A 19,082-nucleotide genomic window follows, 5' to 3' on the forward strand; every position below is an offset into this window, starting at 1 on the left:
ACAAAACTGCTAATTCCTCATTTCTCCAAGCTCTTAAAAAAAAGACTACATTCTTTTTTTTTTTTAATACATATATTTTATTGATACTGGGTATGTGCCCGCAACCAAGGTACATGCCCTTGACCGGAATCCAACCTGGGACCCTTGAGTCTGCAGGCCGACGCTCTATCCACTGAGCCAAACCGGTTAGGGCAAAAAGACTACATTCTTAATAAAATCCCCTGTCTCCTTCTTATCTTACTAATGCAATATTCTTGTTCATTTTTCCTCCCTCTAAATTCAGTTTCCTAAGTATTATTTGATTTTTTTTTTTTAAGTTTGAGTAATGGACTGCAATAAAAATCCATGCTGCTTAATTTCATCTAGGGCCTCAATTTCAGAAACTTGTTTGCATGCTGAAAATTTGGGGGACCTAAGGTGATTTCAGCATTCACATGCTTCTTTCTTCCTCCTATACAACATTTATTTAACTTATATAACACTTTCCCCAAATTGCTGCATTATCAATTATTTCTTTGTGACTGAGTCAATAGTCTTTTCTCTGCCTCCAAAACCCTTTGTCTCTCCAGGATTTTATTATGTTCACCACGTTCTACTTGAAAGTACTCCATCTCTTGGTTTTATTTCTCATTATTTTTCTGTTTCCTCAAACTTCAAAGGTACATCAAAATGTCCCTCAAAGTTTGGTGTATTTTCCCAAAGTCTACATTTTTAAATGAGATGTCTTTCTTTTGTTCTCATAGTTACATATTGAAATTGTAAAGACAAGTAAATGGCTTTTTATCTCAGCCAACACCTAGCAAAGCTTCAAAAGTGAATGCATATATTCCAGAAGATGTTATTTTCACTACTCATCTCTGGACATTTGGAATCATTTGGAAATAATATTATAGTAAGCATTACTCAGTAAAAATGAAAGGACTGTGCTGCTTTGATACATAATGAAGGAAGCATAACTGACTGATTACCCAAGGTTACAGAAGTTGACAGAGCTAGAGCTAGTTAGAGTTGCATGTGTGCAGGGGGGCCTGAAATTAAGGGACTTGTAACCCACAGGTAGTGCTATTATTAGTATCAATGAAAAGAAAAGCATTTAACTAAATGATGGCTCTATCAAACTTGGCCAGCAGTGATATAGACCATAAGAATGTATATTGTCATATGTATAAAGTCTTATTATAAAAAATTAAAAATAAGCTAAGCTTGAAATACAGAATAAGAATTCAGGCTCAAAATAAATTAAAACTCTGCCTCTTCATAAAAGTTTTATTTCTTTGAGGTTTTTATTGATAGGATTTCATCAGTCTATATGACCTGATGTAAACATAGGGCAGAGGGTTGAACTAAGCAGGATCTTGAGAAATTGGTTTTGCTATAAGCTAACAGGCAGGAGGATTAAAAGAAAACCCATAAACAACAGGATTGGGGTACACACACAAAAAAGAACATTTGGAACAGATATAGAGCATTATTAAAAAGAAAACTTTCTCCTGGGTGTCTACTGAAAAACATGTATTCTCAAAGATATATGCAGCCCTCTATTCAATGCAGCATTATGCACAGTGGCCAAGACATAGAGACGACCAAAGTGTCCTTCGATAGAGGATTGGATAAAGAAGATGTGATACATGTATACAATGAAATACTACTCAGCCATGAGAAAGAAGAAATACTGCCATTTGCAACAGCATGGATGGACCTTGAGAATATTATGCTAAGTGAATTAGGTCAGTCAGAGAAAGCTAAGAACCATATAATTTCACTCATATGTGGGATATAAAACTGAAACTCATGGACACAGACAACAAGTATCATGGTTACCAGGGTGAAGGAGTTGGGGAAGTAGTGGAGGGTAGAAGGGGTGTAACATATGGTGATAGAGATGATTTGATTTAGGGCGGTGGGCACAAGATCTTGATACAAGTGCAAGATCTTGTATCATAGAAATGTACACTTGAAACCTATGTGGTCCCTCAATGTCATCCAATAAATTTAACAAAAAAATGAACTGTCAAAAATAGATGGTTTATGTAAAATAAAACATAAATAAAATATTAAAATATTTAAATTCTCTCTTGATGCCAAAAAGGAAACATTTTTCTTCCTTTTTATTTTTTTAGATATGTAGAGAATACATAAGAACTTCTATGAAGTTATTTGGGATGAATAAACAGTTGCAAACCTCAAAAAGAAAACATAATTTCCTGTTAAAATTCTTCATTTCTTTTATTGGTGTTTTTCCATTGGAGGATACATTTTTTTTCCTTTTTTTATTATTTTATTTTTCCTTTATTGGTTAAGATATTACATGTGTCCTTATCCCCCATTGCCTCCCCACCCCTCCACTCGTGCCCTCACTCCCCTAGTGTCTGTGTCCCTTGGTTAGGCTTATATGCATGAATACAAGTCCTTTGGTTGAACTCTCCCCCTTCCCCTCACCTTCCCCTGCCTTCCCTCTGAAGTTAGACAGTCTGATCAATGCTTCTCTGTCTCTGGATCTGTTTTTGTTAATCAGTATATGTTCATTATATTCCACAAATGAGTGAGATCATGTGATATTTATCTTTCTCTGACTAACTTATTTCACTTAGCATAATGCTCTCCAGGTCCATCCATGCTGTTGCAAATGGTAGGAGTTCCTTCCTTTTTATAGCAGCGTAGTATTCCATTGTGTAGATGTACCACAGTTTCCTAATCCACTCCTCTGCTGATGGGCACTTAGGCTGTTTCCTTAATTTCATTTTTCAATTTTTTTCATAGATCATAACCAATAATCTAATTGGAGAGGCAATGTGCATGGGTCTCTCTCTCTCTCTCTGTGTATGATTTGGGGCCAATATTATTATTATTAATATCTTATTTATACTTTAGTAATATTATTTTTCCACTGGGAAATATGCAGAGAGAGAAACTCACTATTCATTCCTGTATAACAGAGAACCATATCTCTGACCTAAAGGTGAAAAACCCTGCCTCATGGTAGCACAAACCTTTGATCTATCCAACACTGTAACAACATTATTTTTGACGAAGATTCAATGAATTTTAAATCTGGTCTCCATAAATCATTTATAGCTATAAGCAATCCTCACCGACTGCTTATTCTGTATTTACAAATCCTTTTGGGGCAGATTTCTTACTGTATCTCCATTTCATCAGGATAGGAGAGAGACTGAATATCAATTTCTTTCAAAAAATGTTGTCCCTTGACACATGTAACCATAGTCAAAGAAGAATTTGCTAGAAAAAGCAAAACTCATTCACAATCAATTGGCCCTTTTGTGCCAAGTAAATTCATTTGGGACTGCACTTATGGACATTGGTAGGATAAGGCAGCAAATGCACTAGCTGAATATTTTGGAATCTAGCCTGAGTAAATCTTCTTAGAGAATACAAGGTGCTGGAACTCTAAGCAAGACAACACTATGAATAAATTTTGGAGTCTTTTACAAGGAGGAAAGCATGCCATTCTGAAGGACAACTTCTTTTATTTCTGAACGTAACCTTAATGGTAAGAACTTGCTCGGAGGATAAAGTTCTGGCTAATGAAATACTAGCTTTCTCAGCTCAATGCTGCAGACTAGGAAGAGGGAGAGGGAAATTACCAAGGCTTCCAGCAATCAATGGTATACTTCTATCCCTGTTTTTTTTTATTTAGTCACAGATATGCTTAGAGAAATTTGTAGCAGACTAAAAGATCCATGGCCTGATCTAAAATGAACTATTTCCTTGGTGACAATTATTGTAATAACACCATTATTATTTTTAACCTTAGGAATGACATTCCAGTTTAAAGGTCACCCCTTCAAACACTGTCTGAAGTGTAAGTGATGGCCTTCAATATTTTACATCCATCAAAATTGTCAGTTTCATTTTTTAGTTAATGGTTATTGAAAAGCACACTGGGAAGCCATCATATGTAAAAACTGTCCCAGAGTTTCACAAGTAGAGCAAATCATCGCCTGAAAAAAACTCAAAAACTAAGAAAAGATTTTAAGAAAAATGAACTAAGAAACAGATTGAATTATAATGATGTAAAAATGTAGAGAATTTCAACTATGTTGGGACTCAGAAGTGCAGATTGACCTCCACCAGTAATTTAACTGCAGCTTTTTAATAATGTTGTAATTTCTTTTGTGTGTATGGAGGTACGCAATGAACTATTTGTGATATGACAGCAATAAATAAATTGAGTCACGCCGAGTATTACAAGTATCTGTATTATTGTATTAATGCATTCATACAATTCTCATAATATTTATATCATTGTAGTCTGACACTACTGAAAAAGAAAAGATTCTATCCTGCAGTATGGAAAGCTGTACTTTTTAATTTTTTGTGTCAGCTTGGCTAGGCAATAGTGGCCAGTTATTTGGTCAAACACAAGTTTAAACATTGCTGTGAAGGAATTTTAAAGATGTGATTAACATTTAAATCAGTAGGCTGAATTAAACTAATTACCTTTCATAATGGAGTGGCCTCATCCATTCCATTAAATGCCTTAAAAAATGACTAAGGTCCCCAAAACAAGAAGGAATTCTGCTTCCAGACTGTTTTTAGATTCAAGAATGGAGCATCAACTCTCCTTTTGGTCTCTAGTCTGTCTGTCTGGTTTGCAGATTTTTGTTTTACTAGCCCCATAATAAGCTAATTGCCTATATTCATTCTCTCTCTCTCTCTCTCTCTCTCTCTCTCTCTCTCTCTCTCTCTCTCTCTCTCTCTCTCTCTCTCCCCCGCACATGTCAGTACATGCACACACACACACACACACACACACACACACACACACACACACACACTACTTCCTATTGATCTGTTTCTCTGGAGATCTCTAATATAGGAGCTCATTCATTGTGAACTTCCTAAAATTAAAATTGCCTCTTTTATTTCTCTTTCTAACATTATGGTCACTTTATTTCCTTCTTTTATATGCTTATTAATATTCAAAATTAAGAGCTTACAGGATATGACATTTCTAGAGTTTATTCTTATTCCTTCATTCAATAATTATTCATTGAATTTGAACTAAATGCAGACATTGTTCCGGCAGCTGAAAATATAGTGGTGAAAAAGACAAGTTTCTTCTCATAAGTAGTTTCCATTCTTATATAGACCAGTCCGGACTCCTGAAAAGTCACGAACGTGTTTAAAGCAATTTTTATTAAATGTTATCTAATGTTGATATAAAAGCTTCTATATAAATTTAAGATGCTTCTAGTTTAAGCATATCTATTTCATTATAGTATTTAATGATATGAAAGCTTTCACCTAGTATTTAGTATATATATGGAATTTTGAGTATATAGAATTATTTGAATAATTCATTATTTTGTTGACTCATTCAATTTATATATTTCTTACATGTCTACATAATATGGTAATTGTAATTTATGTAGTTAACAGTGTAAAAATCTAAAGAAATAACCAGATATATAGATAACAGTTTTTCCTTATTAAAATTTAAATGGATTGTAATGTTGCACATGAAATGACATATTTTAAGTGGTTTTTAGAAAGTAGTTGCATTTCTAACTCATATTCTGGTTCCTAATTACTGCTACTGGCCCTAATTGCAGGCTTCATTATTTCTTATTAGGATTAGACTAACAGCCTCTAAACAGTCTCCTTTCACTCTAGCTCTGACATCTTAAATTCAGACTATGTGCTGTATGAATATGTAATTCCTTATTTGAAAACCTTCAATGATTTCGTATTATACACAGAATACAATTCAAATATCTCCACTTTCAACCTGAACCCTTCCTAACTCTCCAGTCTCAGATGAACTTCATTTGGCTGTTTTACTATGCTCACCTCTGCACATTGTATATATATCCCACTAACTTCCAGAGTTCTCTTTTTGTGTGTATATGTATTTACAATCACTGAATTCTTTCTTTTATTTTTGCTCAGACTTCTCTCCCTCAAGTGGCTGCTACTCAAAATTCAATATGTCCTTTGAGATGTATTTCAAATTGCAGCCTAAAAAGCCTTCTTCAATTCTCCAAATCTTTTTTGTTTCTTATACTGAGAAATCACTATCATAGCAACCATCAGTCTTCCTTGTATTGGAATTACTTATACTCTTGTCTTTCTTCCCAACTAAAAGCACCATGTTCCATTTATTTTGTACGTTCCCCAACCCATCACAGAAGAATTGTTTTATAATCATTTGTAAAGTCAGGGTTCTTAAGTAAACACTTTTAAGAAAAGTGAGTTATTTTTAAAAGTCAGACCAACCAAAAACATGGAGTTGAATAGCAAAGTGTTCAAGACAAATATCTGAAATTCTCATTCCTCTCAATAAATAAGAGCAAGCTGGAAATATATTATAACGTTTGACAACTAAACTATTAAAACCAACTTATAGGGGTTGATAATATCCATCCAGGGATGTTCCTTAATATCTGGTTATTTCTCAGACCCAAAGTTCTAAAGCATGAAAAATGCAACCAAAAGTTAATATAAAATGAAAGGTGCAAGCTAATTACCATTACCTTTAGATAAATAGTCTAAAGACATAATTCTATATAATAAAAGGCTAATATGCAAATCTACTGAATGGTAGAACGACCGGTCGCTATAACATGCACTGACCACCTGGGGGCAGACGCTCAATGCAGAAGCTGCCCCCAGGTGGTCAGTATGTTCCCACAGGGGGAGCGCTGCTCAGCCAGAAGCCAGACTCACAGCTGGCGAGCACAGCAGTGGTGGCAGGAGCCTCTCCCATCTCCACTGCAGTGCTAAGGATGTAAGCCGTCAGGTAGACATCCCCCGAGGGCTCCCGGACTGCAAGAGGGCATAGGCTGGGCTGAGGGGACCCCCTGCCCCGTGAGTGCACATATTTCATGCACCGGGCCTCTAGTGTGTCAATAAAGAGGCAGGTAGAGCTGGGGTAGGATGGAAATAAGTGCAGTAGTATTCAGAAGAAAGTTTTTGGCTCCTGAAAATATATCAGATTCTAGGTAGGTCTTTTACCAAAAACTGTGAATAGTCTGAGATGTTACCTCATTTTTGTGTATACATATCCATACATACATGCATATGTATATTCATCTATATGTATACGTTTATTGCATATATGTTATATGCATGTGTATAATACATGAGACACCCGAGACAAGGAAAAGAGTTCTTGATACAACTAGATCAATAGCCAGAGTAACATGGTGAGCATCCATTCTCCACACCTAGCCCTGCTGGCAAGGCAATGAGAGCCAATGAAAACTTTCTACATGTGTGGTGGGTTACATACTTCATACATGAGGGGTGGGAAGAAGAGAAATTGATTTTTCTGTTTTTATACAGTATGGAGGTACATGCTTCCCCTTTCCCTCCTGGAAGAATGGAGAAAAACCTCTGCTCTTTGTAGATGTCATATAAAGGGTCCTAGGCTTGTATTCTAACTTTTGGAATTAAATACAAATCTGTAAGAGCCAGATAAGTCCTAGTGTCAAAACAAAGAGATGTCTCCAAAACTGGTCTTCATCACGTTGACATGCAAAGATCTGGGGGAAAGTGCTTCAACAGTCCTGGCATCTTGGGAGTTTAATTTAGGGGCTTAGTCCAGGCTATAACCATTGGCAAGCTCAGGTAGATAAAAGTTCTAATATCCTTTTGGATAGGATGATTAACTAGGTGAATGGCCACACTCTAATTCTCATGGTGTGTGAGGAGAAAAAAAAAATTTTATAAGTAAAAATAAGCATTCCTTACATTTATATTGCATGCATTTCCATATCTAAGGGGGCTAGAGATTTTCTCAGGAGCACTGAGAAATCTCCATAGTTGGTTTATTTTATTTCAGTGCTACAGTAGTGCATTGGGCTTTGTCATAGCTTCCATAAAATATTAAGGTATAGCATCTTGCTGTGCCAAACAGAGTCTGGTTATGATTTGATTTTTTCCAAGCCATAGGAATAAAAAATGCACTTACTAAAGTACTGATTTCAAGTCTCTTTGCAAGTATTTTCATTACATTAATGAATAAATAACTATTCCTTCACTACACAATTCTCATAAATTGGCCAGAATAGGCAGACTAAGGAACATGATCTTTACTGGATACACTTGACTAAATTTAGCTTCTGAACCTAAAAAACTCAAAACAAAATTTCAAACCATTGTAAGTATGACTCTTTCTTGTTGTAGCAACCACTTCTCCAGTCTCTGAGCGTTATGCTGCTCCATGACTCTCCAGTATCACCAATTTCCACTTCTAGACCTATGTTATCTGTAGAGGTACCTAGCCAAAGGTGTCTCACTCTATTTCCCTTCCTCTCAAATAGTTTTAAAAATAATACTTCTATTAATTTTAGAGAGAGGAAGAGAGAGAAATATCTATATGAGAGTGGAATCCTGATGGGCTGCCTCCCGCAGGACCCCTACTGGGGATCAAGCCTGCAACCCAGGCCTTGTGCCCTGTCAGGGAATCTGACTGACAACCTTTCGGTACATGGGATGACTCCTCACCAACTGAGCCACACCAGCTAGGCCTCCTTTCAAATATTTTTCTTTGCTTTGTCCTCCTTTCTCAAATTTATCCGATTGTTTCTGTGGCAACAAGGTGGTACATGAACTGATGGTTATCTGGTAATGAATGTTAACTTATTCATTGCAAGAACAAATGTGTACCTTCTCTGTGCAATGCGAACATCATGTATATGGCTCCTAACCTGATGTATCTAATATAACAACTCAGGATGATATATGTTTAAGCAGAAGACTCTTTACCCTTAATTGATGGGATATTAAGAATATTATAAAGAAGGCACTGTGTACCTGTATGTGTGTTTGTGTGTGCATGAAGGAACACACAAATATATAAATTCTTTTATTTTTAGTGGAGGCCTTTTTGGAACAAAGAATACATATAGTTGGAATCCTGAGCTTTGTACATATAAACCAGTCATATTAGCATACTTGAAATTTGGCTTGGTTCTTTTATTCGAAAATTTGCTTCCAAATTGTATTATTCTAAAATTAGAGTTCATTATGTTTGTACCCCATTTCTCCTTTCAAATTTTCCATTACCACCAGTGATACCACATAGTACCAGTTTCCTATGGTAGTACATTTTCATGATTATAAAAAGTGCTCAGTGAAAAGATATAAAATATCCACAAAGAATAAAAGATGCTCCTGAGAACAATGACTAGTATTTCATGCTTCATTATTTATCTAATAAATGTAAAGAGCCTGAATGAAATGTTTCTATTTTTCCTTCAAATTTTATGTAAATTGGACCTTTCGGCCTACTTGTTTATATGTTAATTGGTTATATATGTTCTTTTTACCTTCTTACAGATTTTTCTTTCTTAGTATGTGGAATGCTTTTGGATGGTGACATTTGAAAATGGGACCTATGAGGCTAATAAAATACTATTAAAACATTTTCTTATAAATATTACAATGAATGGCACTTTTAGAAAAAATAACTCTTATGACCTTTCCTTAATTAAAAAAACTGAGACTCAGAGAACAATTTTATTAAAGATAAGAATTGAAGGATGATATTCTGGAAGTTTTAAGAAAATGCATATTAAAACTTCTGATTGTGAGTTTTCAATTGTTAAGATGCTATATTACTGTTTTTCTACTAAATTAAAGGTAACTATTCTTTAATTTATATGCTTACCTTTTCTGAGACCACTGACATAATCAGTCATAAAATGTATTTTTAATACTTGCAAAAAATTAAGAGTATCAGCATTCAATTCTTCATAATATTTGTCAATTTTAATGTGGCACTTGTTAAAAATATTTTTTTTGCTAAATTGAATGATAAAAGATTAGTAATGCTGAGTGTTTTACCAAAAATATTTTGCTTCTTTCTTACTTGTAAAAGTAAAAATCAACCAGTTAACACTCTTAGAAAGATAATCTCTAGCAAACCCTCTTCAATACAAGTTTTCATATACTAGTTACATGCTCTTCTTAATTAGAAAAGTGGCGGTCACTTGATATAAACTTTAATTTATCCTTTACTTATCTATATATTACATCAAAAAATAATAAATTAACTAATTAATCAATAAATATTTATTCTCAAATATAGCTCACCACTATGAATTGAATTGCCTAGAAAGCAGTATGAGAAAACTACCTGTGGAACTTTGTTTTTTCTTTCCATCAACAGAAATGGCATGCTGAGTTTTGAAAGTTCTGTCTAGATTTTACCCCAGATTTTGAATATGTAGATCTGCAATAAATGGTATATATATCTACACTAATAAAAGAGAAGCATGCAAATTAACCATCACTCCGCTACACCCACTAGCCAATCAGGAGTGATATGCAAATTAACCATCAAAGATGGCAGGTAAATTTGCATACACAGGTGGGCGGGCAGTGCCATGGCCCGCCCCTGGGGGTCTGGGTTCATCGGGTGCTGGGAGAGGCCCTGCAGGCAGCGCCAGACACCGCCCACAAGGTACCAGTCCATCGGGGCCGGGGAGGCAGGGTTGGCAGCGCCTCGCCATCCCTCTATGAGGACACCCCACACAGGTGCTGCCTTCACCAGCAGGCTCTGGGCGACATCTGCAAATGCTACTGCAACTTCTAACATTCTGGGGAAAGAACTGACCCTGTGCCCTCTGGGTACCAGGCTTGTTAGGAGTGTGCTGTCACCAATGCCATAGATCAAAGGCAAAATCCTGGCGATGCGGGGTACACCAGAGGGGGCTCGGGCTGAGGCAGGGGACCAGCAGGCAGGGATCTGCCTCACCTGCAGAGAGAGAGGTTCTGCAGTGGCCCCAAGATTCAGGTCAGCTGGTGGGGAACAAGGGGCATGGAAGGATGCCTGGGTGAAGGGACAAGGACCCGCAGCCCTGAGGCGGGGGTTGAGGGGCGGTGCCACCTCAGTGGAGGGGTGCTGCACTGCAGGGTGACTGACGTGATTCAGAGAAGCTCCCAGTGCTAACCAGCCTCCCCCAGGCGGCCTCACCCAGGTGGCCTTCGCACTTCAGAGGCAGCGACTCCTGCTCCCGCCTTGGCCCAAAAGCAAGCCCGCACCAGCCCTGCCCCAAGGCAGAGCATGCCTAGGAGGTGAGTGTGAAGCCTTCCACCTGCTCCGGAGAAGGGGGGGCAGTAAAGAATGGGGTGCAGGGGACGGGGAGAGGAAAGAATGTGGAGCATCCACAATGAAGAGGTGCTCGAGAAAGAGGCTTGGAAGCCTGACGGGAAGGTTTGTTCTGTTTGCCCGGCAGCTGCCCCTTAGGCAGGGCGGAGAGCATGGCTCTGAGGGCTCCCTGTGCGTTGAGTCAAGTTCCACAGCCAACTGGAATTGGCCTCAGTTTCCTGATCTGTAAAATGGATTAAGCGTGCCCCAGTGCCTTCACTGAGCTTTGATGGCCAATTGAGATACTATATAAGGAAAATGAGGGAAGAAGTGAGAAAGAAAAGAAAGGCGAACAACACAAAAGAAAGACTGGAAGGAACCTGTAAACCCATTGTCACTTAAATAGGGAATATAGTCAATAGTGTTGTAATGATGGCATGATGCCAAGTGGGTACTGGAAATATCGGGGAACACTTTGTAAAGTATATGATTGTCTAACCACTATTCTGTAACTAATATAAAACCTGAAACCAATACAAAATAATATTGAATGTAAAGAAATGAAAATTGGAGTAAATTTTTATAAATTTCAAAGTTTCAATACAGGCTATAAAGGAAGGAAGGAGGAGAATAAAAAGAATGTTTTTCATTTTACCACTTTATTGTCTTTTCAGTACATGAAAAAGACAGTTGTCTTTATATGGTGCTTTTATACTTTTCTAAGTCATTATCTCATTTTCATTTCAGGGCAGCTTAAAACAAGATAATTATTCCCTCCACTATTCAAAGAAAAGAAATCTTGGTGTCTGGTCCCAATGATTCAATCGTCAAGCCCTTATTGTAAAGCAGGGTTAGTAAAATTTTCTGTGAAGGTTCATATCTATACTAATAAAATCCTTGGGGGTGATCAGGCCAGCAGGGGAGGAAGGGTAGTTGGGGCCAATCAGGCCGGTAGAGGAGCAGTTATGTGTCAATAAGGCCAGCAAGGGAGCAGTTAGGGGGCAATCAGACAGGCAGGTGAGTGGTTAGGAACCAGCAGTCCGGGATTGTGAGAGGGATGTCTGACTGCAGGTCTAGGCCCGATCAGGCCTAAACCTGCAATCGGACATCCCCCGAGGGGTCCCAGATTGGAGAGGGTGCAGGCTGGGCTGAGGGACACCCTCCCCAGTGCACTAATTTTGTGCACTGGGCCTCTAATATATATATATATATATATATATATATATATATATATATATATATATAATATATATATATATATATATGTAAATTAGAGGTAGTAGGTTTGAATTAGAAATTAGTGCATTTCTAATGTAAATGTCATGCAAATGAACAGTATTTGTTGACCACTAGCCCTAGATAATAGCAAATATCTTTTCATGAGAACTCATATTATGAAAAAAGTATTTTCATCAAAGATTGAGAATAAGTCAAAATGACCCTGAACACTATTCAGCATTTTACTGGAAAATATTACAACTGTCTCAAACATCACTGTGATCACACTGAAATAGAACAAAAGTTTACTTACAAAAACAAAAGCAGAAATGTCCTTCACCTGGAACTTTATAGATCTCCTACTAAACTTCTCCTTGGTAAAAGGAGTATAATGATAATGTGAACAAACATAACACATCAAAATGTATGAGGGCACTAGGGTTTCCTTTTCTCCAATCCCCCTCAACACCCGTCCTTTGTTGATTTGCTGATGATAGCCATTCTGACAGGTGTGAAGTGACACCTCATTGTCATTTTATTTTGAATCTCTCTGATGATCAGTGACTTTGAACATTTTTTCATATGTCTCTTGGTTTTCTATATGTCCACTTTGGAGAAGTGTCTATTTAGGTCCTCTGCCCATTTTTAATTGGATTGTTTGTGTTCCTTTTGTTAAGTTGTATGAGTTCCTTATATATTTTGAAAATTGACCTCTTATCATATGTATTATTGGCAAATGTGTTCTCCCATACAGTGGGCTATCTTTTCATTTTGTTGATGGTTTCTTTTGCTGTGCAGAAGTTTTCTTTTTTAGCTGGTGGGAATGCAGATTGGTGCAGCCACTGTGGAAACCAGTATGGAGTTTCCTCAAAAAATTAAAAATGGAACTCCCATTTGACCCAGTGATTCCACTTCTAGGAAGATAGCCTAAGAAACCTGAAATACCAATCAGAAAGAATATATGTACCCCTATGCTCATAGCAGCACAATTTACAATAGCTAAGAATTGGAAAAAGCCCAAGTGACCATCAGCAGATGACTGGATAAAAAAAGCTGTGGTACATTTGTTGTAGAAGACCAGAGAAAAACCAAGCAATGCTTAGAGAAATAAAGTTACACAGCTTTATTATGCCAGTGGACTCAGCGGCATAATTTCCCAAGTCTGAGCAAAGTAACATGCAGGGAGCTTCTCCTTTATATCTTTCTGGTGTCCTTGTCCCCCAGATATGGATTATCTTTCTGGTCCTTTTGTGGGCTTTGCAAAAAAGGCCCCAGGTATTGAGGGTCTTGAGACCATATCTAATAGTCTGGCCTGGGACCAGCACTAATAACCGCTCCCCCCCCCCCCCGCCCCCCGCTTTTGGGACTGTGCACTGTTCATAGTTTATAGCCTTTGTAAAATGTGAGCATTTAGGTAACAGGTTTTGCAAGACCAGTTTTAATTATAGGTTATCAAGAATGTACACTGGGCTTGCTGGCACAGATTCAGATTGCTAGCCCCCTTGCCCCCCCCCCCCCCCGCCAAATATCAGGGTTACATTGGAATTAGCCTTTTTAGCCTTTTCACACACAATGGAATACTATGGGCTGTAAAAAAGAAGGAACTCATATCATTTACAACATGATGGATAGAGTTGGAGAGTATTTTGCTAAGTGAAATAAGCCAGTCAAAGACAGATACATATTACATAATCTTATTCATCTGTGGAATCTAATAAACAAAATAAACTGATGAACAAAATAGATCCTGAGACATAGAAGCATGGAACAGACTGATGAATTTCAGAGGGAAGGTGGAGTTGGAAGGGGTGGGGAGACATTAATCTAACCAGGGAATTTATATGCATATATGCATGGCCCAAGGTCACAGACAATAGTGTGGTGAAGGCCTGGGAGGGGTGGGTTCAGGGTGGAGAGGGTCAATGGGAAAAAAAACAACAACAAAGGGGACATCTAATACTTTCAACCATAAAGATAAATTTTAAAAATAATAAATAAATGTATGAGTGTAGTTTAAGGTGAGGAGGGAGAGTTAATTCAATGTATTTAATACTTTTGTTGATAAAAATAAAATAACAAAAATAACTACTAGTAAATTAATTGCCTAAGTAAAAAAAAAAAAATTATAAAAGGAACAACTGAGAACATCAAAGGAAAGCACAATGAAGGAAATAATAAATTAAAAAAGCATTCATTAGTGAGGTACAAAACCGAAAACAGTAGATTTAATAATCAAATAAAAAAACAGGTTCATTGAAAGTTAATAATAAAACAAACCAAACACTAGCTAGCTTAATCAAGGGATACAAGGAGATGGCACAAATGTACAACAGAAAATATAAAAGGGCACAAATACTACTAAAACAGATTACATTTTTAAAAAATCACACATGGCTACTTTGATGACTTCTAATGAAAAAATTTTACTTTTGATAAGATATGGACAATTCCTTAGAGTAGTGATTTCTTAACACTTTTCATCTCACAGCACATACAAACTAATCATTAAAATTCTGTGGAACACCAAAAAATATATATTTTTTGCTAAGCAAAAAATAGGTATAATTTTGATTCATTCACACCAGACAGCTATTGTGTTGGCTGATGTCTTTTTTTAAATTTGACAGTCTAAAGGAAAAGAGGTCAGTGTCCCTGACTAAATAGTTAGGTATTACATGTTCTAAAAATTCCTGTGGCACACCAGTTAAAAATCGCTTCCTTAGCGAAAAGCAAGTTACTAAAGTTGAATTTATTGGAGTTATAAAAAAGACCAATTTTTTCATTTAAGGACTTTGGAAAATTTATTCAGAGTAGTTTCTTTTTATCCCTTCAGATTCACTCACCATCTTTCTTAAGAAAGGAAGTGGTCCTCTATTGACCACATTAATGATCCCATTAACCTCTAATTTCTGGCACTGTTCTTGAATCTGGCCACATGCTTTTCTAATTCTATTAGCATGATCACAAAGTGTATTCTAATTAGCTCTAATGAAATGATGGATTACAAAAATGGATTTTGAGATATTGAACCACTTTTACATTCCTAGTATAGACCTTACTTAGCCATACTTTATATTTATACTTAGCCATACTTTATACTTATATTTATTGAGCTACTGATTTCTATTTGTCCTGGGGTTAGCCGGAGTTTTGGACAACTCACAGGCTCAATTTACCAAGTACTGTGGGACAGCTGGTTGAACGCACACATGGACATATAGTCAGAGATAACAAATTAGATAACAGAAAACAGGGCACAGAAGGTCCTGGACCAGGATTAGGGTTCTATTTCCAGATGTCACTACAAACCAACTTGAAGTAGGTTTTCCAAATACTTAGGTCTCCTCCTTGCCAATGTCTGGGCATGGTACACTGTTTAGTGTCACTTTATCAATGGCACTCCCCAGATATAGCAGCTGTTTCCAGACTGGATTATTATGGCATCTCAGAACCAACATTAAAGGAGACAGCAGCAGGCTGGCAGCACCTTACCTTCCAACATCTGAGCTCTGGCCCTGTAGAGTTCCTCTTTGAGACTCTAGATTCAAAGCTTCTCAACCTCTTCTCTACTCCATTAGGGAGGCTACCTATTCCCTGAGGTTATCTTGGGGTGACCTCAGTTTTCCCTTCTTGTTCATTAAGTGTTTCAACACCTGCATACACAACTTTCCTTACTAGATTTCCTCTATGGAGGAACTAGTGTTTCTTTTCTAGTGGAAGAACTAGTATTGTCTGACTTACACACTTATAAGTCAGCAAAAAAACTATCATCCACTTATCAGAAACAAATTTCTAAAGTTGTTCAGTGTAAAACAAGTGTGGTATGGTCTATTAGTTTATGATTTTTATCTGAAAGCTGGTTTTATTAGGACAGGCCCAAACACCATGCTCTCTTTGTATTGGGAGAAAATTGGATAATTTATATAGATTTGGAAAGCAATATGAGATTGAGAAAAATTAATATGGAAGAGTTATGACATAATGGAACACTATGCCTTTAAATTAAACCAACTTCTGCAAAAACTTGTTGGTATTACTGTAGGTTATTAATTGAAAACATACATTAGTTATCACACAATATTTTTAATGTTATTTTAATTTCCCAACCACTATTAATTCAATCATATCTTATAAGGGGATCATGATGCAGAAGCTCTTTTTCCGGATCTTACGTTTGCAGATCAAAGACTAGTATAACCTTCATTGCCTCTTTCTATGCCCTTCACCACTATTCCACAAAGGAGGGAGAATGACCTCTGAATGTACATGTGGATGAAGGTTATGGGGAAAGGAGAGCAGTCCCTTTCTTCTTTTAATCTCTCATCATCATCATCGTCGTCATCATTGCCATCATTATTTTTATTGCCATCATCATTACTATATTAACCTATCTGACTTCAGAGGGGAAATGTTCTACTTAGCTTTCACATATTCTGTAAGTTTGGGGAGCAAGTTCTGCTCTTTTAAAAAAATATATTTTATTGATTTCAGAGAGGAAGGGAGAGAGACAGAAAGATAGAAACATCAAAGATGTGAGAGAATTATTGATCGGCTGCCTCCTGCATGCCTCACACTAGGGATCGAGCCCACAACCCAAGCATGTTCCCTGACTGGGAATCACACTGTGTCCTCCTGGTTCATAGGTCAATGCTCAACCACTGAGCAACACTGGCCGGGCAGGTTCTGCTTTTTGAAGTAAGGTGCAGGAGAACTGAAATTTTCCAGAATAGTCTGTGACTGGGTAGATAAATTCATTTTAGTCTGGTATGAATTGTCAGTGAACTATTTTGGCCATAGACCTAAAGCCATACTCTTCAATAACTTTCAAGTAATAAAAGCATGATTTAATTATATAGAGATCTCTTAATTAGTTCTGAATTTTAGAAGAGGTATAATATTATTTCTCCCCTAAAACTTTCAACAGACAGGACAATCACAATAACTTCTGACAGGCCAGGAAAAAGAAAAATAGGAGACTAGTTATCAAGCTACCCTCCTTGCCATATTTCCTTCCACAGTATTATTTCTGAGGGTATCTTCATTGCTTTGAGCATCTTCCAATTTACCTGTTCTCTTACCTCTTCCCCCTGCATATTTCACCACTGGAGACATGGTGATGTATTCAGAAGCTGCTTGCCTACAAATTTAGTACTGATTCTCCAAACATGTAAACTATTTTGCTGAAATACTGTGTAGAGAAATTGATATGATAAAATACATGTTATGCAAACAAAATTGTTATAATTTGTTAGGAAACACAAAAAAGCAAAGCAACCACTTTTGATACCATTGGAAGAGCAGCCAGAGGGAGCACGTTTGTACTGAACTCTTAAGAGGAGAAAAGATAACATAATAGGTCATTTCTGGCTTCCATTTCTATAAGTATTTGGACTCATTAAATGCATTACCAAGCTCCCTAGAGATACATATACACAAGAATTAATTTCCCTAAAAACATTCCATTCCTTCACATAAAAGCATAAAAGGTTTTTCATATTTTATATTTATTAGGGTCAATAACTTGGTTGCTAGGTAAAAGTCTCCAATATAACCAGGAAATCAGAAAAAAAATAGGCCAAAGAATAAAAGAAGTAGGAGGATGAACATAGAATATTTTGAAATACTATTGCCATAACGTGTCCATATATGCAATTGCCTTCTGAAGGCTGAGCTCCTCAACCTAGCTGGTGCTAAATGCTAAAAGATAGATGATGCTTCCAGAAGGTTTATCCAAACAGGTTCAAAGGTTATTTTCCAGAATCCTCTTATGTGACCATGAAAGATCAGCTAAAGCTCAGGAAGATCACCACAGTAGTGTGTTTTACTGAAGGGGATTCCTACGGTTTGAAATCAAATACATTTGTAAAATGTTAAAAGATAATTAAAATTGTGGATATTTAAACATATGTAATAATTATTATATTTAATTTATTTAATTAAGTAGCATTAATTAATATTACAAGGACCTAATGTGGTTTTAATATATTAAAAACCCGAATGCATTTATTTAAAAGAAAGAAGACTAGAGCAAGGAAAAGATAAAAAAGTAAGAAAATAAGACCATTTCTTTTCTTTTCTGAACAAAAGAGGTGAGCAGAATTCTATTAGTGATTGAGTCTTTATAATGGCTCAAGACCCCTCTTTGAAATATTTACATTATGATAGGCACATGGGAAATAGCAGCATACTAAATTAAGATAGGTAAGGTAAATAGATAGATGGATTTCTTATTTTTAATGTTTAGTGATAAAATATTAACACGGGGATAAAAATACACGTGCACACACAATACAATATACAGATGGTATCTTATAGAATTGCCTGAAACCTATATAATTTTATTAACCAATGTCACCCCAATACATTTTAAAAAATCAATACTATTCCAACTATTTAAAAAAACACAAAGAAAAGAAGGGAACACTTTCTATTACATTCCATGAGGCCAAAATTATCCTGATACCAAAGCCAGAGAATAATTCCATAAGAAAACTATAGACCAATATTCCTTAAGAATATAGAAACAAAAATCCTCAAGCAAACACCAGTAAACTAAATGCAGTGGCACATTTAAAATGATTACACACTATGACTCACTGGAATTTATCCTAGGAATGCAGGCTCTTTCAGCATAGGGAAATCGATGTAATACAGACAGCACACTAATAGGATCAAGGAAAACAACCACATGATCATCTCCACAGATGTAGAAAAGCATCTGGCAAAAATTGAACACCCCTTCAAGATAAAAACTCTCAACAAACTAAGAATAGAAGGCTAGCCTTTTCCACAAATGTTGCCAGAA

This window comes from Eptesicus fuscus, chromosome 10, assembly GCF_027574615.1.
Source record: "Eptesicus fuscus isolate TK198812 chromosome 10, DD_ASM_mEF_20220401, whole genome shotgun sequence".
In the NCBI taxonomy this organism is placed as follows: domain Eukaryota; kingdom Metazoa; phylum Chordata; class Mammalia; order Chiroptera; family Vespertilionidae; genus Eptesicus; species Eptesicus fuscus.